Genomic DNA, 18696 nt, shown 5'->3' with positions numbered 1-18696 from the left:
GACCACGGATGCCTCCCTGGAAGGGTGGGGAGCGCACACCGGAAATCTGCACGCGAGAGGCCTTTGGCTCCCGACGGAGAAGTCCCTCCATATCAACGTCCTGGAGCTCCGTGCAGTGTTCTGGGCCCTCAGGTCCTTCCTTCCGTCCCTCAAGGGCAAGGTGGTGAGGATCTTCACCGACAACACCACCACCATGTTTTACATCAGGAAACAGGGCGGAACCAGGTCCCCAGCACTGTCCAAGGAGGCGCAGGACCTGTGGCATTGGGCCGTCGCCCAAAGGATGTTTCTGGTGCCGTTTCATCTGGCAGGGATAAAAAACACCATCCCCGACTCACTCAGCAGGGAGCTGCGCTCGTGCCACGAGTGGGAACTACGGCAGGATCTAGTGGATCGCCTCTTCCGACGGTGGGGCACACCCCAGATCGACCTGTTCGCGACGGCGACGAACTCCAAGTGCCGGAGGTTCGCCAGCAGGTTTCCCCAGGCGAGGAGCATGGGCGATGCTTTCTCGTTCCCCTGGGAGGGCCTGTTCCTCTACGCGTTCCCTCCTTTGCCACTGCTAATCCGGCTCGTCAACCAGCTCAAGAGGTCACGGTGCAGGATGATCCTCGTCGCACCTGCGTGGCCGAGGCAGATATGGTTCCCGGACCTTCTGGACTTGTCAACGTCCCCGCCAATCAAGCTGCCGGTGGACGCGGATCTACTCTCCAGGGAAGGAGGCGCCATCCTCCACCACGACCCGAAATCGCTGAACTTGCAGGCCTGGCTCCTGCAGCGCTAGAGTTTGGAGGATACGACATACCGGCCGACTGCAGAGAGGTTCTTGCAAAGGCCAGGGCGTCCTCGACTCTTAAATGCTACGGACACAAATGGAAGAGGTTCTCTGTCTGGTGCCACGCACAGAAGATTAACCCTCTACGGATTACGGCTCCCCAGGTACTGCCGTACCTGCTGACGCTGGCCAAAGCTGGACTGGCACACGCGTCCATCAAGATTCATCTTGCTGCGATCTCCCGATACACCAGAACCACGGGGCGGACGTCCTTGTGGTCTCATCGTCTGGTGAAAGAGTTCATGAAGGGACTGTTCAGATCGTTCCCGCCGGTGAAGGCTCCGGCCCCGGCGTGGGAGCTCAACGTGGTGCTGACCAAGCTCATGGGACCTCCGTTCGAGCCTCTGCACTCGGCCCCGTTGAAGTTTCTGTCGTGGAAAACAGCGTTTCTTGTGGCCATCACCTCCGCACGACGGGTGGGAGAGATCCAGGCCCTTTCCTGCAAGGCCCCGTACTTGACTTTTCACGACACGAGGGTAGTGCTCAGGACGCACCCCTCCTTCATGCCCAAGGTACCGTCGGACTTCCATCTCAACGAACCCTTGGTGTTGCCTGTGTTCTTCCCGTCGCCTTCGTCGCCGGCTGAGAGGACTTTGCACTCGCTGGATGTGGCTAGAGCGCTGAAGTTCTACGTGGACTGCACGAAGTGTTTTCGGAAGACGTCACAACTCTTTGTGAACTTTGGACCTGTCAATCAGGGGAAGGCTCTCTCGAAGGCTTCCATTTCCAGATGGCTCTCCGGCTGTATCATGTACTGTCATCGGTTGGCAAACCGACCGCTGCCTGGCCGTCCGAGAGACCATTCCACCAGAGCAATCGCAGCTACCACGGCGTTCCTTTCTGGTGTGCCCCTGCTGGACATATGTAGGGCTGCTACGTGGAGGTCGACGCACACCTTCACGAAATTCTACTGCGTCGATCGGGATTCCAGGGAGGAGTCCAGGGTCGGCCAAGCAGTGCTGCGCAACCTGTTCGCCTGAGGTGAGCCTGGTGAGGAGGTAAGATGCTTAATGTTGAGTTGATGTAATGCTTAATGTTGAGCCTTTGCCACCTCCCGTGGTTGTGCATGTGTGTACTGCTATGTATTCTTTATTCATGAGCATGTGAATCCATGCCAGACCCCATGCTGGAGAAGGAACAAGTTACTTACCTGTAACTGTTGTTCTCCAGCATGGGTCTGGCATGGATTCACATGCGAACCCTCCCGCCTACCCCTCTGCGGCTCTTCACTTGGTCATACTGCCACTTCACGTGCTTCCAAATCTGAAGATGGCTGCCAGAGGCGGTGCTTAGGTAGAGGGCAGTCATTGGCTGTGGTCAGTATGACGCAGAGACCAGTGATTGGTTACTACTACGAAAGACAGATCAGAAACTAAACTGATACTGGTTTTTTCTTTACCGAGGATTCCCAGCCTGACGACGGGGAATATTCATGAGCATGTGAATCCATGCCAGACCCATGCTGGAGAACAACAGTTACAGGTAAGTAACTTGTTCCTTAACTTTCATCTGAAAGCTTAGAATCTAAGCTTTCCAACATTTTTTCTCCTTATACTTTTGCCGCAATCACGAGTCACGCACTCGCGAATTTACCGCGATTTGCGATTTTGGCTCAATTTCTCCACTTGTCAAAATAGCAGCTCCATTCTTTCCTTTGTTAAAATCCGTTTGCAACTTGGTAATAACTCATAGAGCATTGCTAAAGTGAGCCTGAATTAATACCAACACGCATCTCCCACTCACCCTGAATCTCTAGAGGGAATTAGAATCAGAAGGCACATTTTCCCATCCATTGCCATCACATTTAAAAGCATTTTGGGCCTCTGTTTCAAACTCCTACCTGTTTCCTCTAAGCTTGCTGGGGGGGAACTGAATTTCGTTTTGTATTTGATTGCATTCCTGAGAACTGTGTGCTCCTCTTTCCATCTCCTTCCATTTCTTACATTGCATAGGGGAGGGGGGCGAATTGCCAGAGAAAAAGTGATTATCTTATCTTTTGCTAAAATCATACCAAGTATTTCTGTACTGCATTTATTCCTCATTGCTTTTCCCTTGGAATCATAAAAGTATTTTTGCTACTTTATCCATCCTATACTAACTCCTCATTGATTGTAAAGAAGTGTGCTAGTGCCAGATTACCCATTGTTGATCAACATCATATGTCTAAGTGTACTATCAGATATTAATTTATTATAAAGTGTGATATATATATATTGTTTAAATTCTCAAATAAACCTTTTAATTTGCAAAACAAACCTACTTCTTGGCTCAGTGGGGTCAGGGGGATTCTAAGAGGGGGGTGTTATACTGGGGTGGTCATCCAGAGTACTGAACTAGACATAAAAATACATTAATAAGGGTTTTCCTCCGCATCCCAGACTAGGCATTGACTTGGCTGTAGTGTTGATTGAATATCGCTTACAGTACTCCTGGAAATGCATGTGCGAGGGGGGCTTCAGCATCCCTCTTTAATTTCCCAACTGTGAAAGAATACACAGAAGAGTCAGAATGGGACCTTCTATGCATTTCACATTTCCCTGTGCCTGCCCAAATAGGCCCTGGAAATGCCTAGTCCATGCCTGAAAAACACATCCTTTTTGTGACTCAGGCCCCTCGTTTCTTGAAATGCATTTTCTTTTACACTTCAGTGTCTTTCTCTGCAGAACCACAGGGCATGATATACTGGATAGTTCTATTGGAGGAATGTAGTGCCGTGTGTGGAAGCGTGCAGGTGTGGAAGGAAGCAAGCAATGCACTGCTCTGTACAGGACATTCCCTGATGAAAGTGATTGCATGAGAGCGAACACGAGGTGGGCAGGTGTTCAGTGGCGGAGCCAGTGTAGTTCCAAGGGGGGAAAGAAGTGCTGTGACTTTACGGGCTTCCTGTGAAAAGTGTTTTCTGTTAACACAACAAGAAACCGTTTTGTATATCCAGTGCTTGCAGCTGCTGCTTTGTGTCACTGTACATGATAGGTTTTACTATTATTCTCTAATCAAGTGTTCTCATGTTTATAATAGTCAGCCAGAAGGAATGCTGAGTTGCCAAGGCATATTTCAAACCATGTGACCTACAGATAAGGGCAGCAGGTGCATTTGCCCACTGAGCCCGCTGTTAGTACCTAGGAATAGTCTCTGTGGGGAATGCACACTGTAACTTGGCATGCAGGGTACATTCAGGGCATGCTTCTTCTCTGCTATACAACACAGGGCAAACTCAGCAACAGCATCAATACATACAGAGCCATAGTGGTGATGTTGAGTATGTACAGTGAGACAAAAAGACAGCAATAAAGATGTAGTCATAATGCTGAGGTGGTGAGGTTATGTGTGGTAGCACAGTGGGTTAAGGCAAACGGATATAAATAAACACATAGTAATAATGCTGAGGTCGTGAGGTTATGTGCGGTAGCACAGTGGGTTAAGGCAAACGGATATAAATAAACACATAGTAATAATGCTGAGGTCGTGAGGTTATGTGCGGTAGCACAGTGGGTTAAGGCAACCGGTTATAAATAAACACATAGTAAAAATGCTGAGGTCATGAGGTTATGTGCGGTAGCACAGTGGGTTAAGGCAAACGGATATAAATAGACACATAGTAATAATGCTGAGGTCGTGAGATTATGTGCGGTAGCACAGTGGGTTAAGGCAAAGGGATATATATAAACACATAGTAATAATGCTGAGGTAGTGGGTTCTGTGGGGTAGCACAGTGGGTTAAGGCAAACGGATATAAATAAACACATAGTAATAATGCTGAGGTCGTGAGATTATGTGCGGTAGCACAGTGGGTTAAGGCAAAGGGATATAAATAAACACATAGTAATAATGCTGAGGTGGCGAAGTTATGTGCGGTAGCACAGTGGGTTAAGGCAAACGGATATAAATAAACACATAGTAATAATGCTGAGGTGGTGAAGGTGTAGGTGGCAAAAAATATCTGTGCACCCTGCATGTCACAGGTTGGAGCAGGTGGCAGTTTTTTGTTATTAATTAAGCTCCATCGTGTTGCCTAGCAGTAACCCCCAGGGTCGGAGTGGAGCAGACAAAGGCAAAACGCAGGTTCACAAATCGCATTTTATTACTTTTAAGACAAACTGATTAGCATGTGGACACATTTGTTTAGGGATATTTGTGGATTCAAACGCATCTTACAGTCCATTGGCCCAGTGACACTGGTTAAAACAGTCAACTGCTTAGCGACCCCGACACTGTGCACTAGGTAATAAAACGGGCCCACATTGGCTCGAAATACTGGCCCACAAAGGCTTCTCTGGGCGGTCTGTCACATTGTGCCCTATTGGCCAGTCCAGGCTTAGTAACGCCACTCATGTCCAGCAATACCAAGCTGCAAGGCGCTGGCAGTCAGCACTACAGGAACAAATATGTAATATAATAAACCTCAAATGAATGTAAACAACATGTCTGACCAACTTCTGACAGTCCTTCCTGCCTTGCAGGGGTGCAGGTCTGGCACTGCGGCTGATTGACAATTTGGCAAAGCAGCGCAACACAATCTGACGAAAAATACCATATGCGTATTTTCCAATTGCTAACGTATTCACTGTATTAGACAGGTGGACACTGAAGGCCCGATTCTCATGTAGGTGTTAAGTACCGAAAAGGACGTTAAAAGGCTTAACAACTTTTTCGGTACTTAAGACCTATTCTGAAGGTGGTGCATTCTTTCGAATTCGGAAGGAATGCGCCATTTTCGGAATACATGTGGGGGTGGCTAGGATGAGTTGGAAACCAACCTAGCAACCTCCACTTTCGTAAACTGGCTTTTTGGAAGCCTATTCTTGTGGCACTACTCCAGTGTAATATGTGCGCTAAACTAGCGCACATTTATGGTACCCTTTTTGTACCTTTAAACTGGAGGAGTGCCACCAGTGTAAATGGAAGTGTCCATACACCCGTGTTGTATGTGGACACTTTCATGTACACCATAGCAAGCAGCTTCAACGTTGCTGCAACGTTGAAGCTGCTTGCTTTGGTGTACATGAAAGTGTTCATATACAACACACGGGTGTATATGAACACTTTCATTTACAGCTTCCTGCAACGATGAAGCTGCTCGCTTTGGTGAAAGTGTTCATATACACCGCACGAGTGTATATGAACACTTTATTTTACACCAAAGCGAGCAGCTTCAACGTTGCAGGATGCAACGTTCAAGCTGCTCGCTTTAAATGAAAGTGTTCATATACACCACACGGTTGTATATGAATAATTTCCTATACACCACAGTAAGCTGCTTCAACATCCTGCAATGTTGAAGCTGCTCACTTTGGTGTATAGGAGCGGCAGCATTTTCCCTCGTTATTTAACGAAAATGCTGCCGAGATTCTGCAATCTGCCTGTTTCCATTAGAAACAGGTGGATTACAGCGAAAGCACTGCCGTGCTTTGCGATGACGCCCAGGCCCACTTCAGAATAGCAGTGGTGGCTGGGCGTCACGAATTGGCACAGTGAATCATGGTATTTAGCACGTTCACTGCGCCATGATGAGAATCGGGCCCTGAGTGCTCTGTTGTATGAGGTAACGGGGAAGTGACGTTGATGTCCGATGACAGGCTGTGCCAATTCTGAGGCAGGCGAGTAGCTGTAGACTCACTACACATCTCCGAGTGACTGAGTAAGTGTATGCTTTTGATGGGGTTATCTTCCCAAGGCCCCGCGTGCTGCATGCAGCAGGCTTCCCGCTCTCTGCACCCTTGCCCTGCCATAGCGCCAGTAATAGCACATGTCCTGTAAAACATGTGAACGAACAGGTGAGCCGCCTACTATAAAGTGCAGAGCACAACTTAACATATTAATTACGGCCCCACGATTTTACCGTATTCGTTTTTTGTAAATTACTGTTATTTTTATGCTTAGTTTTGTAATGTTATTGGTGTTCATCGTGCTATAAAACAACTACATTTCAAGGAGCATTTGTCGCCATTTTGTAAAATCGGAAATATCTTCTAGCGATTGCCTGTAGGGAGACAGGCACAGCGCTGTGCTTCTGCTTATCAAGCCAAGTTCCATGTTTACCTCCCATACACATGTGGTAGGGTTTAGGAATGTATTATCCCTACAGTCCCACTACCAGCACTTGACACCTGATCCCGCACTTACCTTTGCACTTGCCACTTGCTGACCGATACCTTTACTTATTGTATTTATTTTATTTTCCATGCAATGCACTGTCCCCCCCTCGCACTTTCCACCTTCCCCTTTCCCATGCACTTGCGTGATCTGAATGATACCTGGCCTAGTAGGATCGTTTTCTGTCCTCCCTGTGTTCCCCCTCTCTTGCTTCGTCGCGCCGTGAAACTTGTGCATAGGCGCGTTATAAATGCCATATCATATCATAAGACACATGGGGCTGAGCAGTGGTGGAAGTGTACGAAAAGAAGTAGTGGAACTATGTTCCCCTGCTGGCCTGCACCCGACCTCTACAAACCCCATCACTACAAATCATACAAACCCCTTAACAAATGTGCCTGCTGTTTAGGGTAACGTGCAGTTCACTGAAGTGCAAGTTTCAACACCTTCCTACACTTTAATTTTAAAACAAAAACATTCCCGAACGGTTTCTTTTTCAAATAAAAGTATAAGAATAGTACAACTTAATTTCAAAAAGTATAGGAGCACCGCTCCCGCCCACTTCGACCCCTGGGGCTGGGCGGCTATAAATCAAGTGCACTGCAACGGCAGCATTTGCAGGTGTTTCCTTTTGGCAAACTCATACAGTTCCAGCATATCACATACGTTGCCATTGCTTCCCCATTAACGCACACGAATGCGTTTGTTCGAGACACAGATACACTTCAGAGCATGAGAACTTTGGAAGAAACTGGGCTCAGACGACAGAAGTTCAAAGAGTAAGAAGGAAACAGAGCTGAATGACCTAAAATAGACTTTTCATTTTGGCAGAGAAGGGATTGTGAGGTGAGGTACAAGAATATGGCCACGAACACACACTTGGGTTAAGTGGGCTAGAAGCCGGGATTTGAGACCAGTCTGCAATTCAGCAGCTTCAACACACCCCTTCCCAGATGTAATTGGGTGAAATATATTACTTGTAAAAGGTCTTTTTGAAACTTTTGTTTGCAAACATCATTCTGATTGTGGCAGGCATTGCAAAAATATAGTGATTGTGTTTTTCTAGCTGAAGCAAACAGCTGCTGTAGTTTCAGACTATTCTCACTTGGTTTCATTGTGGATATATTTGGCCATATTGTCCAAAACTAGCAATATTCTTTTATTTCGGAAACCACAGATAAGGTTATTTTGACTGTCAAAAGAAATAAACTTCAAGCGTGTCCCAAGGATGTCATGTGATGTCAGGGCAGAGATTGGCCCTGGGGCAGACAGGGCAGGTTGTGTCTCCTGCTGGATTGCATTATAGTGCGATAGACCCTATTTACCTGGGAGGTCTTGAGGCAGGGAAGTAAGCATTTTTCAGGTCTTCAAATGTTGACTAAATGAACAGGGCTCAAGTCCTAAAGAAAGGGTGGGGCACAGGGGAATTCATTACTATATGACTAGGCGCTGGGTATATAGGGGCAGAGGTCATAGGAGCACCCGTTCTCCTTACCATGCTCATCTAAATCACTGGTTGTGTGAGGGGTTCTTTCTCCTTTCCTGCTGGGTTCAGGCTGGGTGATGTGTTAGCATCTATCCTGTCAAATTAGCAACTTCTGCTCATTTCAAAATTGATTAACAGACCAACTGACCTTTGTTTGGAGGAGTGGGCAGGCCAAACCTGCTTTGCAGGTGAGGGAGAAGCATGGGATCCTATTGCAGAATGCTGCAAAGACAACTCAGCAGGTTAGGTACTGTAGCTGAGATGTCATATGTTAAGACCTTCCTGTAAATGATATGGCTTTTTTTCTATTCCTGCTGCAACATTTGCTGTAAAATGTATTGCTTCGACCTGGCGATGGCTACAGCTCCTTCGCGTCACTCAGTGTGGGAATCTCGGCTACTTTAGTGAAAATCAGAAGCTGCCACCCATTAATATATGTACAGTAAATAAATATTATCCATGTAAAAAAAAAGCCTTTTCCATATATAGTATGCCTCTCTAGCAACAGTTCCTAGTTGTTATACATACAGTAAGGAATTGGTGTTGACCCAACCCCCCTGGCCCGACGGGTGCGGTGCTGCGTGAGGAGCACTCCCCTCTGCCCCCGGCATCAAAACCTGGCTCCGCCACTACAGGTGTTCTCAGAAGTCGGCATGGTATGCTGTTTGTTGGCTGCACTAATTATATGTGCTGCATTCAATCACACCGGACACTTATATATTGTGAGTCGCGCCAAGAGTGATGATGTTCCATTATATATTTATTTAATCGCTTATGCTTACGAGAAGCCTTTGCAATAGAAATACAATATCACTACTAGAAAATACAACTAAAATCTTACAGATTACACTTGTAAAAATATTACAAACTGCACAGTTAAAATATAAAATAAGATTTTACATATTAAATATTAAATTCATGTGGCTGATTTAACAATTCATTACAATTAAAAAGAAGCCAAGAGTTAGTGGGGGTGGGGGGTACAATGGTGATAAATCTCTGAATTGATATATCTAATGAAGTTTCATTGCTGTTAAGTATTCTTCCTCAAAACCACTCTGCATTTAAATGTATATCACTTACATATAGAAGAAGTGAAAGATGCATAAGCAATGCATTTCCAACTCTGCATACCTCTGCATACCACAAAAGACCGTGTACATGGTCACTTTCTCCAGTGTGTTCTTAGTTGCATAAAAAAGTGAGTGATATTCGGGATTCAATTATTCCCTTTTTCAGATTTCTAAATGTGCTGTTAACATTACTGATTCTCCATTTAATTAATTACAGCTGTACAGTGTTGTCATCGCTTTTTTAATAGGTTCCCCCATAGACATGTTGTGCCGTTTCTTAACTTACCCTATTCCTGCATCCCTCGCACTACACACCTTCACTATTTTAACAAAGCCTAAGCACCTTTAAGGTGCTACAAAATTAGCAAACATTTTAAATAAACTCATCCACTGTATTCTGTTTGTTTTTCTACTCCTCCTCTCCCTTCGCGATGCTTTCCTTTCAACGTTCTGTACTTGCCAGACGCCGAGAAAATTGACGAGGTGTGTGGTATCCTGTCCCTCTTTCCCTGTGTGTGTGGTTAATGTGTTTGGTAGGAAGGCAGGTGCATAGTGTCTTGTATTCCTTCCCTTCCCTCTGTGTGTATGTTAGGCTGTAGCTGTGATGTCAGAGCGGGTGCTGGAATGCATGCATATCATGGAAGGCTCCCTCCAATAGGTCCCAGGAGTTGCAGTTGGAAGAGCTACCTGGGTGGTGGAGACCGTGGGGTTTTCTCCTTCCCCTTTACTTATAATGTATGTGACCAAGACCTAAATAAAGGAGCCTGCTTCTACCCACATGAGCCACAGACCTTTATTTACTACAGTGCCGACGAGGCATGCACGCCCAGGGAGCACACATTAACCTTGCAGTTGTCCTCCTTAAAGACAGGACCTAGCACCTTGAAATGAAAAAGAGGCTATCTCTTGATCACTGCGTGAAGACACATTTGTTTGTATGTGTGTTACATGTGTGTGAGAGATTGGGTGTGTCAAGGGTGTGTGTTTTTGTGGGCCTATGTGTGTGTGCATGCGTGATATGAGAAACAAATGGATCTCCTACAAAGGTCTAAGATAATGTCAAATGTATTGTTAACTAGATGTTCCCTAAATATTCCATGCATCTAAATGTGCTTTGCATGGAGTTTGACAGAGACCATTTAAGGTAAATTAACTAGTGATAGATAAGTATTACGTTATTTTAGTGTAGTCCAGTTTCATTAAAGGATGCTTGTAAATCTATTTGAAGATGTGTTTCTTTTATTAGGATTCCCTTCTTGCCATATGAGATGGGGGAGGAACTATAGCGATGATACCAAATCTCTGTCCCAGCTGTGCAGCCAGATGGCATTGGGAATGTTAAAGAACCGAGGAGGGCACAACCTGTAATCCGTCTCCTGTTCAAAGAGGCAGGTAGTGCCACATTTAGGCTGTACTGGCATATGTTGGAAGGGCCTATACATGTGGAGTATAGCTTCACATATGGTGACTATATTAGGCATATGATGACAACATTGAGATATCATTTGGGCTTTTGATGCCGCCCTTGCGATACGACGACAGCTTCTAGGATACTACATGTTACATGTGATGACCATGCCAGGAATATGTGTGCCTTCGATGTTATGTGGCATATGACGTCAGCATCTACAAGTGTGGGTGCTATACCTTACATACAGAAACAGCATATGGTGCCTATGCTGAGCAATCAGAGGCTGCCCGTGCCAAATAGCGGCACCACCTGCAATGTGAGGGCATATTTTATGATGGTGATCACATCCCCAATTATTACTGCACTTGCCAAGTATTGCCAACACTTATGCAACTCCCGGCATAATGTACAGTATGGCAGTGCTGCAGCTTGCAGAGACAGCTCACATGGCCATGCCTAGGAAATGAAGTAGGCAACTCATTTGCCGCACTATAAACCACTGATACAGCACAATACAAATAAAATAGATGGTACTACGTTGCCTTAAGATGGCTGTTAAATGGTGTGAGTACTTGGGCATAAGATATAAGCATGTGACAAATACCAATCCGGTGACAACACAAAAGATAACGCTTTGCTTTTCTAATGATTGTTATTGCTGTCTTTGGTATCCCTCTGTCCTTTCTTTCTGAATTTTGTGCTCAAATTTATTTATCTTGTTCTGCTTATCTGTTTCTCTCTCTGACTCTGTCCATTTGTTATAAATCACTCTTGCTCTCTTTCTCTCCCCGCAGGGATGGTGGTTGAGATCCACTCTGACCGTGTCACTGAAGGTATCCTGCTAGAAAGGACGCCATTTCTAAATATATACTGTCTCATTCTCATTGGAGCAGCGTGGTCACTGGAAGCTCAGTGCCATTAAAAAGCCGCAGACAGAAGGGCGTGAAGAAGGTTACCTTGAGGTTACAATCAATTCCAGTTAGGGGTCTTTTAAAAATGAATTCTGGGAAAGATGCCACGCCCAGGGGCCAGCCACATGAGCGTGCCGATCTGTGTTCAGTGGCTTGTGTGTGTTGGTTTACATGGCAGTAAGTCTACTTTATAGTACGCATACAAATGTGGCAGGGGACAAGGATGATGCCAAAGTATGAGGTGATTGAGCCGTCATAGTTGGGATCTTGTCCACTAAAGTAGGGGCAGACACACTTATACGTTAGAAAGTCTCGTGAGACACGAGATTTCTAAATGGGCTAGCTGTAGCCTCCAGGATTACACAGGGTCAGAAGACCCACAGATATATCTTTAAGCAGTATCTGGGGCATGTGGACACCACCTCTCGCCTTTATTCTGCAATGCACACATTGGGCACATTATTCATGAAGGATCCAGCAGGCAAGCACATATGTCCCCACTGTATGGTGGCAAAATGTACAGAAATTCTAATGGGGATTGTTGATATTCCATTACATGCATTACAAATCCGCTTTCAAACAGAAATGTACCTATTTTATATTTAATTCAACTTCCTTTACATCACATGAAACACGGGCAATTCAGCTTCCATTAATTACAATGAAACGTGGCCAACAGGTTTGTGCATTATAGTGCTTTCTCAAGGACAACATAAGGCTTGAATTCGGGATTGCAAGTGCTTCGAAGTAAGAGCGTGTCTCTAGCAACCACTATTGGATAAAGTCCAATGCTAGTTTGTTTTCTGGGGAAAAACACTGAGAGCCTCGTTATGAGCCTGGTGGAAAGTGGTACAATTATCAGTAAATCTGCTACTGCCATTATTACAACTCAGCAGAATTTTAGCTCACTGAAAATCTGCACTCATTCCGGCAGTGGAATTAGCCGTGACAGGTTACTGCAGGCGGAAATTCACCAACAAGTGGCAGATTTAGCCACAGTGCTATTTCCTCCAGTGCAATTACATCCAGAAATACAAATGCTCCTTCCACCATATTGCAAATGGAAATACTGCCACAATACCACCAAAGACATGTGGTAATTCCACCAAAAATGCAGTGCAGTCACCCCGAGCTGAAAGTTGGAGGTAAAAGTATCAGGTGATGGGAATCAATCACATGTGCCAATAATAGCCTTTAGTATTTAAGCCCCCTCAAACACACTTCCAAGCAACATACAGCCACAACCAGACGTGAATTATGACATCCACAACTGTTCATTGTTCCAGCAGCATGCAAGGCCACTACATGTAAGGATACAGGCAGCCCAAAAGATGGAGGAGGCGTGTGCTGCGAAGGGCAGCCATACCACATGTCCGTCTGTCCCCATAGGCTCTGACTGATGGACAATTAGTCTTGCTGTATCGCTTGGACCAGAACACTATAGCAGACCTGCTGACCCTGATAGAGATCCCTAGAGCACCATACACATCAGAATTGCAATCCCAACCCTGCTGGAGTTGGTGTTCATCCTCCACTTCTGCGCCACAGATGCATTCCACAAGACTGTGTGGATGCTGCATGGCTTGTCCCAGCTAACATTATCAATAGTGTTGGAGCAAGTCTTGGATGTGCTCATGAGGCATCTCGCTGCCCACCAACCAGGCCCAGGTACATGCAGCATACACACAAATCTATGCCATTGCCAATTTTCCTAATGTCATTGCAGCACTTGACTGCACACATGTGGCATTGGTGCCCCCCAGGCAGTGGAACCTGCATAACGGAATCACAAACAGTACCATTATATGAGCATCCTGATGACCTGTGATGCAGATCTGACCATCAGCCACTGCTGCACATGATTGCCAAGTTTCACACAAAATTCCATGGTCTTAAGAAGCAGCACCCTCCCTGCATATATATGCACAGACACGAGAACAGCGTAAATGGCTCTTTGGTAAGTAAGGCATCTGATGATGATGCCGAACAGAGGCACACATGGAGACAGGCAAGAGAACATACGTGAGGAGACTACATAAACCATACTGAGTGATACTCATTAGCCCATGACCCATAATCCAATTAATGCTGGCCACAGAGACACCTGAAAGCATACTGCATACTGTGCTTCACGTGCAGTACAGGGAGTCTGCCTTGCACACATAGGAGCACACAAAGGCCACCAGCACAACAGTGAGTTACATTAGCATTCAAAAGCAAAACAGTAATGTTGAACACTCCCCTTCCTACCTGTTGTAGGTGACTCAAGTGATCTGCTTCTACCATGGTTGTTGACACCGGTGAGGAACCCTGGTACACCGCAGGAGACACCCACAATGAGGCTCACAATAGGATCAGGGCATCCATAGAATGCATATTTGGACTGCTAAGGTGAAGGTTCAGGTACCACCACCAGACAGGTGAGGCACTAATGTACACTCCAGAAAATAAGTGTATGATTGTCATCACTGGCACTATGCTGCACAGCACGCCAGAATATACCCATGCCTCCGAATGAGGATATTGCACGCCCCGACTCAGACAAGAGGAATTGAGAGAAGGACGTATTGTCGGGCAGGACATTACAGATAACTATTTCTGAAAGCACATATTGACACATGTCACTGTATATTTAACTGCCACTGAACTCACATGTATCCCTTTAATGAAATGATCACTGGATCCACTGGCTGCAGCACAAAGTGATTTATTGTCCAGCTATGCACCTCACCCTCAACACTATGATCCTCCCCAAACCTCATTCCTAACACCATGACCCTCCCCATACTATCATCCCCAACACCATGGAATCTCCCAGCACCCTCGTCCCCAGCACCATGACCCTCCCCACACCCTTGTGGTCTCCAGTCTGTCTCATACATGTATCCACTACCTCCTCCTCCTGTCCCCTTTCCTTATTGGTTTGGTTGCACAACTGGTGTAGCTCTGCGAGCACCTTGGTGGTGTGTATGACACAGATCCCTCAGTTAGAATGGCCGACACAGAACTCGCAGGTTCACCACCCAGGAGGTGCTGCATGGTGAGGGTGATGGATGTGGACATGGTCTCATGTATGGCAGACATATGGTCGGCCAACCCTGTTACCCTTTGTCCCATTATGGTATTGCTGGCAGTGGTTTCAGCTGCATAGCATCTCAGACGTTCATGGCTAGTGGTCACCTGCCTCGAGGCACCCAGCATCACATCCTGCATAGCCTGTGAGTGTCCAAGTTGCTCCTGAGCAAACCGCTGCATTGCCTCCTGGCGCCGCTCATTCAGGGTGTGCCTCTAACAGTTGGCATTAAGGGTGTGTTTTTGCACTGGCTTGGGAGACGGATGGATGCACCTTCCCTCGATGCCTGGTCTACTTACACCTAGTCCTCCTCAGGTGGGGAGTCTGTATCCTCGGAAATGTGACAATGGAATGCACAGCAAGATGACAAGGCGAGGATGTAAAGTGCATGGGTGAGATGCTGGGAAGGGGGGATGAATCTGGGGACATCTGCCTCACAGGGCCAGCTAGAGAGGTTAAGAAGTAATCAAAGAATTTGCATAGTGGTTCTAAGATAGAGCCACAGCCAGATACTAGTGATCTTCCTGGTGGATTAATTGGGATTTTACGTATCTTTGGCAGTGTATAGAATGCTGGAATTCTGCCTTGAGAGTTATTCAGGGCATATCTTGGTTATTACAGCCCAGTCCATATATGTTCACTAATGCTCTCCTTTTTTTATAGGTCCCACTACCCAAAAGTGCCTGAGATGCCACAGGGGTACACGATGCAAGACGACTCTTGGATCTCTGGTTGATTCCTAAGGCTGGTAGATGCTCTTCCTCATTACAGTAGCTTTGGTGCCTTAGCAGGAAAGGTGGTGGAGTTTCTTTGCTTTACTTGACAAGACCCCTTGAGGATGGACCCCCTTTGGAAGAAGGAGTGCTGGGATGTCGAGGTCAAGATAAAAAAAGGAACCAAGCGGTGTCGGAACGGCAGCCCTTTCGGTCTTTGCGGTGGTCTCTGTTAGTGGGTATTTTCTGCACGTATGGATGTCCACAAAGGTGAAATTTGCTGTGGACCTTGACAAGGCCTGGCTGACAATAAAGTACTTGCGGGACTCTACCTTTCTGGAACCCCTGTCTTCTTTATCAAAGGGGGGTGTCCATAATCCCAAAATTAGGAACCCAAAACGCTGCCATTGAAGTGAATGTAAAGTGTGCAAACCAAAATTTCCCAATTATTTATTTGCATCCCAAAACGATTTTCCCATTGAGTTCCTTTCTTAACTTTGCCTTTCATGCAAATAAAAAGCCCAAAACGATGTTCCCATTGAGTTCCTTTCTTGACTTTGCCTTTCAAATAAAAAACCCAAACGATTTTCCCACTCCCTATTCCTTGCCTTCAGATCAGAGGGGCATATCTAATTGATGCCTGGGAGGTGGGGGTTGCTGGGAGAAAGGAGTATTGTACCAAACTAAGCAATCACTGTGTGTTCTGTATGTTTCCTATTGGTTAATTTGCAAGAAATCTGATGCAAGGTGAGAACTGTCCTTCTCTAAATGTGTCCTGTGTGTTGTAATATCTGTAAGTTCATTAGAAATATGAGTTAGTCAATTGGTGCAAGAAATTTGAATTTGTGATATTGTGTAGTGCCACAGCACTGATGGTAGATGCTATGTTGCTAGTCTTCTTTGTCAAACCTTAAATAAATATACATTCTTCCTATAGACCAGCCTGTTTCCTAGCTCTTTGGTGGTACAGAAGGTATTTGTTGGGGTGATGTGAGACGGGTTGGAGGCCTTACTAAAGTTGAAGCTGTATAAGTGCGTTGGGTACGCACCACCTTGCTTGGGGTGAAAGGAACTCCCTGAGATGAGAATGGCCGCCTAATATATCGTGACATTACAGATTGTGATATCACATGACATATGACCACCCAGCCATTGAGGTTTAAGAATGTTTAAACTAAGAATGAATACCATGGTGTTAAAGAAGTTGATAAAAACCAACCACATTTGACCTCTTAATGACTTCCCTGTCATCGGTTTCTGGGCCACAGAATACTTAAAGATATGTTATTTTCTTAAGCCAGCTGCATTCCGTTGTTGAACAATAATTTCAGGACTGAAATTTGGATAGCAACAGGTAGCACAGTCAGCTTGGATCCATTTGTATTTGTATTTTATTCTGTTTTACATAGCGCCTTAACCTAAAGCGCTGTACAATTTAAGAACAAAGTATGGTACAAAAATAATGGTAAGTAAACATCAAAACATCAATGCTGGTAGCAGGCAATCAGGGGCTATGTAGGAGATGAGTTTTCAAAAATAGATGGAAAACAGAATAAACACTGATAGAGTGAATGGAGAGTGGGAGAGCATTCCAATGTAAAGGAGCAAGAAGCTGAAAGGACCGGGACTGGGCACATGGAGGACGGGGAGCATTCAGTCCAAAGAGACAGGAAGAACGGAGAAAGTGAGGCGGGGTGTAGAAAGATAAAAGTGAAGCAAGATAGTCAGGTGCAAGCTGGTAGAGGGATTTGAAGACTAAGCAAAGAAAGTGAAATCTGAGTTGAGAGTGAAAAGGTAACCAGCCAAGTGAGGCAAGCGAGAAGGAGATAGAATCTCGATGAGAGAGACGACAGAGTAGACGAACAGAGGAATTATAGATTGATTTCAAGGGAGCAAGACGAGAACACAGGAGACCAAAAGGAGTGTTAGAGCATTAGAAGAGTCATGAAAAGATTAAGGAAGAAATAAGACGTTTATTAGCTTGAAAAGTGAGGAAAAGGTGAACTTTACGGATATTATAACGATGGAAATGACAGGAACAAGAGGTAAGAGATATGGTGAGAAAAAAAAATATTGGAATCAAGGTAGAGGCCAAGATTACGAGCTGTGGGAGAAATAGTAAGATTATCATGAGGAAAGAATATGAAAGGAGGTGGTGGGTGAGGGGGAAGAGCGTTTGCAGGGAAGAATAACACCTACGTCTTCCCTGCATTTCGAGTGAAGAAATGGGAGGCCATCCAAGATTTGATATCAGAAAGACAGGCTGTAAGAGTCTGGTGGATTTCAGGAGTGAAGGTTGAAAAGGATAGAAAAATGTGTGTATCATCGGCATAGAAGTGATGAGAGAGACCAAAAGAAGAGATTATGGCTGAGAGTTGAAAACCCTGTCTGACAAAGGAAGCGCTCATAAGCAAGACTCAACATACTTGTATAGGTGTTTCCACCTGCAACATAACTGTTTGGAAATATTACACATTACATCACATCTAGTACAATTCACAGGGTATGTATCTTTAAAGAGATCTCTATCTGAGGAGCATCATGTCTTCTGCGTGTACTTTTCTATTTAATCTGGTCACATGGCCTTACTTCCTCACCTTGCGTCACTGCATCTCTACTTAAGTGGATTAAATGGTTCATACTGAAAATATTTAAATACTCACATACCATTAAAACACGTGCAATACTTTTCTCAAAATGTTTAAAGCAGAGACTCGTTCTGGGGGCCTGCCACTTTCCAATCGCATAGGCTTTTGAGCTTTATCGCATCTAAATGCCAATCATTCGTAGGTCTTTGTGCATCTGTCATGTATGGAATTATCTTCTAACATGGTTACAGATTTTCATTTAGAATACTAAATATAGCGTCTCATTTGCACAAGATTGTAGCTCATTAAACTCTGTTCTTACAGTCTGATGCTGAAAATCACCAGTATCTTCACTCTCTTTGGGGCCAGAGACACAGGAGATAACCAGAAAACACAGAGGGCCTCATTACGAGTCCGGCGGTAACCGCGGCGGTAAAACCGTCTGGTTACCGCCGGACTTGTATTACCATTCCACCTCCGTGACTCCCGGAATTACCAGGGCATTACAGCCCT

The 18696-nt window shown here is 45.4% G+C and overlaps 1 long non-coding RNA gene across 1 annotated transcript in view; it reads left to right on the top strand.

Annotated features, from left to right (window-relative positions):
• Positions 1–16531, top strand: part of LOC138454855 (uncharacterized) — a 37031-nt gene extending 20500 nt beyond the window's left edge. The window contains exon 2 of the long non-coding RNA XR_011261516.1: positions 15546–16531. This is a non-coding gene — a long non-coding RNA (uncharacterized lncRNA). The remainder of the gene's footprint in view (positions 1–15545) is intronic.
• The last annotated feature ends 2165 nt before the right edge of the window (positions 16532–18696 follow it).

The sequence above is a fragment of the Ambystoma mexicanum genome, chromosome 1p (assembly GCF_040938575.1).
Source record: "Ambystoma mexicanum isolate Mex_15411 chromosome 1p, UKY_AmexF1_1, whole genome shotgun sequence".
In the NCBI taxonomy this organism is placed as follows: Eukaryota; Metazoa; Chordata; class Amphibia; order Caudata; family Ambystomatidae; genus Ambystoma; species Ambystoma mexicanum.
This window is presented reverse-complemented; position numbering and strand designations above follow the sequence as displayed.